The sequence below is a fragment of the Micromys minutus genome (assembly GCF_963924665.1).
Source record: "Micromys minutus genome assembly, chromosome: 17".
Taxonomy (NCBI): domain Eukaryota; kingdom Metazoa; phylum Chordata; class Mammalia; order Rodentia; family Muridae; genus Micromys; species Micromys minutus.
Window position 1 is genome coordinate 34,328,474 of NC_137952.1, and position 10,786 is coordinate 34,339,259.

A 10,786-nucleotide genomic window follows, 5' to 3' on the forward strand; every position below is an offset into this window, starting at 1 on the left:
ACAGGCGGGGGGTCCCAGGCGCTCCGGGCCGCCCCAGGCTCCATCGCGGCTCCCCGCGCGCTCATTGGCCTAGGCGCAGCGACTACTCTGGGACTCGTCCCTTGCGGCCCCTCCTCGCCAGTCCAGGAAGAGGCGGGAGGGATGAGGCCCCGCCCTACACGGTCCAGCTCCAGACTGAACCTGGCGCGTCGCCACCGCTCCCCCTGCCAGCCTCGGGGAGGCCGCGCGGTCTGCGGTTTCCCCACCCGCTGGAGGGAGCGGGGTGCTCAGGAGGAGGGGCACAGTGGCCCACACTCCCTGCAAGAGAGTCAGTGGGAGGGGTGCGTAGGATCCGGGAAGCACCGAGTCTCCTGGTTGTTTCCTGCAACTCAGCCCACAGCTTAAGATTTAACTTGATCCCGACCCACCCTTCTTTGAAGATGGAGAAGTTGGTATCCAGAGTTCGCCAGTTCTGGAAACCTACTTGCTCTCCCGAGGCTTTAGGAGGAAGCTCTGGCTTTAGCTCTGGAGCCTGAATTGAGTTCAAGTTCTGACTGCTGTGTGACTTTGGTCAAGTCTCGGACTTTGAGCTTTTTCCATAGAGGGCCAGTTTGCCTTTCTGGACGTCGGGAAGATCTAAGCTGCAGCTGAGAGCTGTGCTAGTTTGTGGGCGTGTTTCTTTCCTTTAGGGCACTGGGTAGGGCCAAAGAAGCCATAGAAAGGAAGGAGGAGGGAGGGGAGTGGCAGGGCGAAGCTGTAGATGCTCCAGGCTGTGATGCGCCTTCGCGTGCTGGGCGCAGTGCTGACTCTCTGCTGCCTCCCAGCGGGCGCAGCGCACCCCGGGAGTCCCCAACAACCCAGAGGGACCAGGTGGGAAGTGCTGCCGCCGCTAATCCCAACCCCTTCTTTCTTTTTAGCAGAAGGAGAAATTGAGAACCGCCTCACGCCTAAAGACGCTGTTCCCACCCCCAACCCGAACAGCCTCAGCCGTCTTTAGGAGTTTAAGAACTACTCGCCCAGTTATTCAAAGTGCATCAGTTCTAGCCTCGGGTGGGGATAGAAGCCCTAGCAGAGGCTCTGCGCCCACCCCATCTGTGCTGGAGCTCACATATGGGGGCCATGCTGTTGGCTGGATACATTTAAAGAGTTCCCACAATGGACATTCCTCATCTCCTGTTTTATAGACAAGGAAACTGTCAGCGGGTTAAATTCTGGACCGGCGCTTCACTGATGGGAGCCACACAGTTCCCAGCCTCACTTTAACCTGCCTAATTAATCAAAAGCCGGGATTTGGACAAGAATTTTAAGGAGCTGAAAGTGAACGGCTTTTAGTTTAGGTTAATCGGGCTGTAGTCTCTCCATTGATCAAGGCCAGAATCTAGGCAGAGAGGCCGAAATCGCCAGACAACTCTGCTGGAGAACTCGACTCGATAAAATGTTTAAAAGGCCAGAAAGTCGAAGGTCTCATGCGTCCTATACATTACACACCTAAGAACCAAGAAATACCCAGACCATGTCTCTGTTAGTTTCCATATGGATTTAAAGTCCTAATAGACATCCCCAGAGTCACAGCCTCTGTAAGCCTCAGTTTACCCATCGATAAAATGGGGACAGTGACTAGCCTCTTTAGGGACTCATAAAAGATCCAGTGAGACCACGGGTGGTACCTGATTGAGTTCTGATTCCCGCCCCCCCTCCCCGTCCAATGATTTACACTCAGCCCAGCTGTGCAGGAAGACCACTGTACTAGGTGTGGCAGAGAAGCCATCCCTAGGAGCCTCCCGATACTGGCACCCACCGCTGCCTCCCTGCCTCAATTTCCCTTGTGCTCCTGAGCATCTTCAGAAGCCAGTTTAAGCGTCATAAGCACTGAGCTATAAGCAAGTCATCGATCCCCTGGCTGTGCGGCGTAAAATATTAACGACGCCTAAGTGGATCCGAGGCCCGAGAGCGCAGTAGCCCCGCGGTATGAACAGTCTGGGCTGCAGGCTTAATGGGTGGAAGTGGACTCCCCAGGTCGCTCCGAGCTGGGCCCGGTCAGCCTCGGGTCCAACCGAGGTCCACTGACGCTAGGTGACGGTTCTCTCACATCCTTCTTCCCCAGACTAAGCGCTAGCTCAGGCTTCTCCCAGCCAGAAAAAGTCAGGCCACGCCCTCTGTCAGCCACGCCCCAAGGGGGGCTGTTTACTTTGGCTAGCATTCATCCTTCTCACGTTCCCGTTCCCACGGATGCAGCCACAACCCGGGAAGTGGCAGCACTTGCATAGCCTTTAGGAAAACGACCGGTGGCTAAGATACTGGGAAGGTATAGAGTGGGGATCTCTGCAGGGGAAGATGAAGGAGCCACTTAGAGGAGCAGCCCAGGCTTTCTAAATAAGTCGAGGGGCAGAGCTCATTTGAAGGCCTTAGGGTGTGTAGGATGCTCAGGGGGTCTGGAAGCCCTGTCTGGTTTAGGGAGTTATCAGACAAAGCTGGTTTGGAGTCTACAGAGGTTACACTTGAGGTCACAGTGTCCTTTTGGCCTGGGATGTTGAAGCTGCTCCTTGGTGCTGTCTCCAGGAAGCCTACCAAGATAATACCAGCCCTGCTTGGTGACCTTCCCTGAACTCCCTGTGCTTCGTTTCTGGCTGTTTCCACCTCCTGTGTCCCTTTGTCTCTTATTTCTCATACAGCTCTGCTGCTAGTTTTTCAAGGCTGGGGACTTGGGAGTCTCACTGACATGACATGCTCTTTCCTGCTCCAGACACCAAGCTAGCCCAGGCTCCGAAGATTCTGACTCCAGTCCCATCTCAGGACCTATTCCCAGGGACCAGCTCAGCAAGCTGTACTAGTACCAGCTCTCCAGGGAACAGGGCTCCCTTAGTTCTGGTTCATGCTACTGGGCAGAGCAGGCATTGTTCAATAATGAAGTGTTCTTGTGCTTCAGAGAAACTAAGCTGCCCAGGAGTGGAATCTCACAAGCAAAAAGTTACCTCACAGATGGTGTCCTGGGTGTGTCACACCCAAAGCTGACCCTCTCCATTCCCTCCAGCCTGTGACACCCCTAGTCTTCCTCTGCATCCCACCCTCTTCCCATCAACCCCTGGCACCATGCCTTATCCCTCTCTGCTCTACACCAGCAGCTCAGTCACACCCCATTCCTCCGTCCTGGACTCCTGACATAGATCTCCATCCCCCACTGCTCCACTCAGCCACCAAAGCCACCATCTCAAGATGGACATGAGATTCTGTCCTTTTTACATTTAACCCTATGACTGTGGCTGTGCCTCAACACAGGCGACATTTGTCTGCTCACCATCACTATCCAGACTCAGTAACTGCACCAGGACTGCTTTGCCATTTGCCAGGCTCTTTGCCCCTGAAACCACAGAGTGGTGGTTTCGGATATTTGAATGGCACTGGCCTGCGCCTCCCCCCCCCCCCCCGCCTCCGTTCTCTGAGCTGCCTTCTACCTCTACAGTGAGCAGCTCAAGTCGGATGTTAGATGGGACCGGGACCAGGAGAGCCCTCCACGAAACTTATGGAGTCAGCGGGCACCCTGAGGTGAAAACAAGGACCTCGAGAATGTCGTCCCCTGGGGAGATAAGAGGAAAAGCAGTAGCTGCTGTGTGCTTGCATTCAGCACTTTTAAACATCTACCTGTCAGATGTGTGAGCCAGTAAGCCCACCATTGCGTAGGCCAACAACTTGTGTTGGGTTGCTGTTACTTGTAACCAAGAGGATCCTAATTAATACATTACTTACTGGTTATGAAGGCCAGACTCTCAAAAAGAACGTTCGAGGGGGGATACAGACCTGGCGGTCTAGGGCTCAGAGAGATGAGCGCTGGTGCTTAGCTGCCTCCTCCCATCTTTTTTATTTAGGCAAGGCTCTCAGCACTTAGGATGCTGCTGACCACACTCAGGGTGGGCCTTCCTTCAGTTAAATCTCTGGAAACAGGCACATTCACAGGTGTGTCTCCCAGGTAATTCCCAATCCAGCCCTGTTGACAATAGGTGAGTCTCCCTCCTGTTCTGAACACGCACAAGTTGTAGAAGGGCCTCAGACATGCAGCTCAATTCAGGATGAGGTTCCAGGGAGAGGAAGGCAGAGCCACAAGGAAGAAAGAATCTCGACAGACACTTGCATAGGGCAGGGCCCTAACGAACCAGAGATGCTCATTTGAGTGGTAAGAAAGAAAAGCCAACATAGTGTGTGTGTGTGCATGTGTGTGTATGTGTGTTTGTGCGCCCGCGCATGCACATGCCATAGCGTGTATGTAGAAGACAATTGTTAGGAGTTGGTTCTCTTTTTCCAGCATGTGGGTCCCAGAGGCTGAACTCAGGTCATGAAAGTCTTGGCAGCAAGCACCTTTACTGACCGAGACATGTTGCCAGCCCTAAATCTGTATTTTCCACCATTCCTTGGTACCTCAAACCTCTTGAACATGGGGAATGAGAACCTGAGTGATGGAGGGATTGGCAGCAGAGTCAGCTCAGGACTGAAGACACCCTTCAGGCCCGCACGGACTCCACACAGCAGCTCTCTAAGAACACCGAGCAGCAGTGGGTGCAGGGTGATGATCCTCGTGAGAAGGAAGCACACGAAAAGAGCCCCGCATCTATCTCGTCCTTCCACTCCGTATGCTGCCCTAAATGACGGTGCTCCAAACGGCCTCATGCCGGTGTTCACTGAGATGAAGGGAATAAAACAGAGTGCAGGGATGGGTTGACAGGTTGGATCCAGGGAAGGAGGGAGCCACAGAGTTATGGGGTAGATGGTAAATGTCTCCTGAAAGGCTCATGTGCTAAAGTAGGGTTGCTTGTCTTTGGTGCTATTGGGAGTCAATGGAACATTTAGAGGGTGGAGCTTCGTTGGACAAAGTCATGGCTTTCAGGCCTGTTTTTATTAGGGTTTCTATTGCCGTGAAGAGACACCATGACCAGGGCAACTCATAAGGAAACACTTAACTGGGGCTAGCTTATAGCTCAGAGGTTTGGTTTATTATTGTTACCGCAGGGAGCATGGAGGCACACAGGCAGACTTGCTGCTAGAAAGGCAGCTGAGACTTCTACAGCTGGATCACCAGGCAGCTGGCACTGGGTCTGCCTTGAGCATCTGAGACCTCAAAGCCCAGTAGTCCTAGAATCTGACAACTCTAAAAACAAAAGTCTTTCTTTTTCCTTTAATTTTTTTTTTTCTAAAAATTGAGACAAGATCTCATGGAGCTCAGGTTGGCCTTGAACACCGGATTTTCCTGCCTCTATCACCGAAGCTCTGGGATGATAGGCAGGTACCAGCACGTCTCACTTATGCAGTGGGTGTGATTGAATCAAGGGCTTTATACATATCATGCATACACTTCTACAACTGAGTTACATTCCCAGCCCAAAATTCAGTGTGTGTGTGTGTGTGTGTGTGTGTGCGTGCGTGCGTGGTGATCGTGCCTGCGTGTATGTCTGTTAAACAGGACGTCTTACTAAACTTGAGGTTGACCAGCTAGACTGGCTGTCCAGAAAGCCTCTGGGACTCACCTGTCTATCTTCACAATGGTGGGGTGGTTCTCAGCTTTCCTGTGGATGCTGGGGATCCAAAGTTAGCTCATCATGCTTGCACAGCAAGCACCAAACCCAGCAAACTATCTCTCCAGAACCCTCCCCCAACCCTCCTCGATCTTTATAGGGGAATAACTTAATATCAGGCCTCTTAATAAATCACGGTATCCAGCATGTGATGGAAGATCTTTAGCTCTAAGAGTGAAAAAGGAGCTGATCACGATGTCGACTCAGAACCCAGAGATGACCAGGATGACGGAACTCAGCAGAAAAGGGCTTCAGAACAGCAGTTTAGTATGCTTTTAATCAGATCAAATTGGAGCTCTGAAGGACAGACTCTGGTCTGTCTCTGTCTCTGCTATTGTGTGAGCATTCCCCGGAGGCTCATTTACCAAAGTCTTGCTCCCCAGCTCATGATACGGTTAAGTGGCAGAGAGCTGGGGTTATATAGTTCAATGGTAGAGCACTTGCCTAGCCTATGTGAGAGACCCTGGGTGCTCAATCCCTCCTACCTTCCCACCCACATCCCCCCACAAACCAAGTAGAATCTTTAGAAAGTTGGGCCTAGTAGAAGAAAATTAGGTCACTGAGGAATGTCCATATTTAGATCCTGACACACACTCTTTCTTTGGCTCTGTGGCTCTCCTGAGGCCTCCTGTGCTCTGGCCATGACATAAAGCACCACTGCAAACCCAAAATGGCAGGGCCTAGAGACCATGGGCTCAAATCTCCAAAACTGTGAGGCAAACAAACCTTTTCCCTCACTGAGTCACCACAAGTGTTTTGTTTCAGTGTTAGAAATCTGGCAAGCATTTTGTCACTATCTCTGAGCATATTGTTGAAAATGCTGAGAATCAAAACCCTAGAAAGAACCCAGAAAACATCACCCTGAGAAGATGACATAGCAGGACATGTGTTTAGATCACTACTCAACCAAGATTTTTTTTTAATGCCAGTAAATAAGAGTATGAACACAAGACATAACAGTAAAAGAAGAGAAGAGCACAAAAGGCATGAGGCAAAGGATGTCAGTTCCAAGTCCAGCTATCTGAGGGATTACATTAAATGTAAGTGGACTAAAATGAATGGAAGAAAAAGAGAATTGAATATGAGATTTTTAAAAAGATAAGGCCTAATAAATGTATAGTTGGAGTCCCAGGAGAAAAGGACAAAAACAAAACAAAATAAAACAAAAAAACTAGAAAAATACTAACAGAACTTGAAAAAAAAATCAGAAATGGTTGAAAGATATTAAACAGATTCAATGAGCTAAACAAATCCCGGTCAGGGGAAAGAAGAAAAACCACAATTAGTCATAGCAAATAAGAAGAGTCCAGACCACAACGGACTAACTAACCACTCTGAAAATGCTCAGGGAAGGAAAAGTAAATGGCCAGCTTTAGAGTGTCTTCCAGATGAGGAAGGTGCCAAGCAGGGCAGTGCGTGCCTACAGTCCTATTGCTCAGGAGAAGCAGACAGAATGACAAGAGCTTAAGGTCAGCCTCAGCTATGAGAAACGCTTCATCAATACAGAATAGAAACAGGCAGAAGGGGAACGTTAGTCCTGTCCTGGTTCCATCGTGTGCCCAAGGCTTTCTTTCATTTGTTTTCTTTGGGGGGGGGGGGTCAAGACAGGGTTCCTTTCTGTATCCTTGGCAGAGATTAAAGGCAATGTGCCACCAACATCCAGTTTTTTTTTTTTTTTTTTTCTGCGTAGAACCCTCCCTCCCTCTCACTCCCTGCTCTCCCTGATGTTCTGGAACTTGCTCTGTAGACAAGGCTGGCATCGAACTCAGACAGCCACCTGCCTCTCCCTCCCCAGAACTGTCTAAGAATCTCCATTCTAGGACAGACAGGGCTAACTGTCTCTGATCTCTGTGAAGCAGCTGGAAGTCAGGTCTTCATCCTTCAGGATTTCCTCAAGATTAGGAAGAAAGAAATCGTGAAGTGGGGGATGAAATAGCAATGGAAACACTCATGGGGACAAGAGACATAGGCTTGCCATCTTCCTTGTCAACAACGTACACACCTTGTCATATGAAGAACCTGCCAGGTAGCAAGATACTGTTGCATGTCCCCAGGGACAAGCTGGCCATTGGTCTGTATATTATGTGGGGGAAACCCTCTTAGTTAATGAGGAAACTCTTTTCTAAAGCCACCTTCATTTTTAGAATTGTGTTTTATTTTTATTTTGCCTCAGGAAGTAAGAGATGAGTGTTTCTTAAGTGATTCTGGTTCCTATGAATTTTACGGCCAAGAAAGACTTGGAAGGCCTGAGAGGACCGAGTGATTTGGATATGGGTACATATCCCCAAATATCATTGTGGCTCTAGCCATCTAACCATTGTCACCATTTAAAGGAGGGCCCTCAAATAGTCCTGTGTCCTAGTTAACATTATCTATTAAGTATTAACTTGACACAACCTAGTATCACCTGAGAAGGTAATTCAGCTGGGGGGATTTCCTTGATGGTTAATTGGTGTAGGAGAACCCAGCCCTCTGTGGGTGGTGGCATTCCCTATGCAGATGGTCCTGAGCTGTATAAGAAAGATACATCAGGGTGGGTGGTGATGCCTTTTTTTTAAATCCCAGAACTCAGGAGGCAGAAGCAGGCAGATCTCCCTGAGTTCGAGGTCAGCCTGATCTACAGAGCGAGTTCTAGGACAGCCAGGGAAAAATTAAAACAAAAAGAAACAAAACTAAACAAACCAAAAAGAAAGAAAAAAAAGAAGAAAAAGAAAAAAGATTTATAAGAATAAGCTAGTGAGCAAAACCAGATACCAGGATTTCTCCATGGTTTCTGCTTCCTGCTCTGACTTCCCTCAATGAGGACCTCTTACCTGGAAGTATAAGATGAAGAAACCCTTTTTCCTTCTGAGTTGAGTATATTAAGAGTGTTGTTTATCACAACAACAGAGAGGAAACAAAAGCAGCCAGTGTCCTGTTTAACTGTCCCTTGGATTGCTCTATATGTCTTAATCCCCAGCAAGACATAGCGAGCTTCTATCTAACCTCATGAGAGCCAAACATTTCTGAACAGGCAATAGATGGAGGAATATGAAGTCAGTGTATCCCCTGGTCTCGGTGGTAGAGAACTCCCCCATTCTCTTCCACTTGAAGAACTTCCCATGTAGGGCAACTAAACAGCTCCAACACGACAGGGGTCAGACCTACAGTCCTTGCTTTCTCACCAACCTCACTTTGAACCCAAGTTTGTACAGTGCTCACCATGCTGGTCTGTGAATTTCTTTCAGTAAATTTGTTTCTTGGGTGGAGTTGGCTTTCCCATCTCTCTGCTAGTTACAGGACATGGTAATGAATGATCAGACGGGAGATCAGAGCCAGGATGATCTGTATTCAGTATTGGGAAAGCACTCCTTAATCCTGTCCCAGAGATCTGTAGAGTGTCAGTCTCAGGGTTAATACAGTGTTATTCCAACCCCCATGGACCCAGGCCAGAGTCCTGAGCACAAAAGATGCCCAGGAAGCTTCGCTGGCTGGCTCAGAGTTAGTTTGTTGCCCCTGGCATTCATCCTAGTCACACATTGCCATCAATCCTCACGATGATGACATCGACACAAAGTGCTCTCAAGTCCCAGCCTTGTGCTGATCTGTGAAGATGTCCAGGATATAAGCATTTGGTTGTTGGAACTGAAGCACAGGGCCCAGGGGTGTCTTGGGGAATTTCCATCCGGGATGCTTGCTGCCAGCATCTCCACCCCCGTGGTGTCCTCTGACAGCTCAGTGAGGTATGCCTAGTACCAACGTCCTGCATCAGCTGGAGGCATCAAACAAAACCTCAGGCTCTTATACATGGAGAAGATGTCAGAGAGCACATGGGGGCAGGGAGGGGGTGAGAAAGGCTTAGGAATGGTCCTCATCCCTGACCTTCAATGAGCTGAGGAGCCTCAAGCAGCGTCCTGTCCTCTCTGAACCCAAGGCAGTGTGGAACTTAGACAATAGTGGTAATGGTGATGATATCTCCAGGTCTTGATTGTCACTGTTCATATGTTCCAGATGTAATCCTTGGAACTCATATACAAAATATCAGGCACTAGCCATGGCCTCGTTCATACCCATCCTAGGACTTGCCCTAAGCTGTCTCCAGAAGTGCCAGGCTTAAATGATCATGCTCAGAGAGCTGCCTTGAAAATACTCAGCATCCCTTTCCCACCTTTCCGCAGGAAGCGCTCCCCACCTACCTCAGGGTAGGGGAGATGCCAGAGGGACTTGAAAGGCCATTAGGGAAGTATAGAGGAGACACTGTCAAATCTAGAGGGGAGGTGGTTTTAAATTCTTCCCTCTGTCTAGAAAGATGTAAGATTCCGGGATCTTTTCTTTAACACACACATGTATTCCTTTAACAGACATCTGCTGGACTTTCCCCCATGTGTCTACCAAACACAGCACCAAAGATGGCAGATCCAGCCCTGACCCTGAGGAATGATTCCACTCCAGAGGAGACTGGCCATTAACCAGTCATAACAGGAAACGGTTTGCTTGTGGCAGAGAAGGCAGAAGCTGCTGTCCCAAACAGGGGACTCGAGGGGGTTCATGGAAGGAGTTGGGAGGTTTCATGCTCAGGGTTGAGGGTCAGGGTTGCCATAAAGGGGATGCCAGGTGCATTGGTCAGGGACACAGTGGGAGCAGGGGCATACTGGGGACTGGAGGAGGTCTCTACTGTAGATCTCAAAGGAAGAGGAAGACAAAAAGCCAGGAGTCCCATACAGAGGTCCTATTGGATTTATCCCCAGGGCCATGGAGCATTCATATGGTCTGGGTATTTTCTTTTATTCTTTTTAACAGTCACTCCAATGGCAGTGTGACCAGAGAAGTAGCATCTTCTCACACTGCCACTTGGCTTCCATAGGCCAGATGGAACAAGCAAACTCTACCCTGCACTGTCAGGTCACACAGCAGTACAATAGGGACCGGAAAGAACTGAAGTATCTCCACTTCTTGACCAGATCCGTCCCTCAGACTCACTTCGCTGGAACATTTAAACAAAGGGGGGGGGGGGGGGCAGGTCGTGCTTGTGAACCCAGCACCCATAAGGCTGAGATGCTGATGGCTTCAAGTCTGAGACACCCTGCACTGTAATGTAAAACACTGTTCCATCAGTGTGTGTTTTTAGGGGGCATGCCGCACACCTCAGGGTGATCCCATGGAAACAACCAGGTACTAGGTTGTTCCAGAACCTGGTATCTTTCAACCGTAACCTATGTCCCTGCAGGTCTGTCTGTCTGTCTGTGGCTCTTCTTGTCTCTTCGGAT

At 49.5% G+C, this 10,786-nt stretch overlaps 1 protein-coding gene across 2 annotated transcripts in view; it reads right to left on the reverse strand.

The window, feature by feature from the left end:
• The window catches only part of KCNIP3 (potassium voltage-gated channel interacting protein 3), a 61,752-nt gene that overhangs the window by 22,474 nt on the left and 28,492 nt on the right, over positions 1-10,786 (reverse strand). The window lies entirely within an intron of this gene.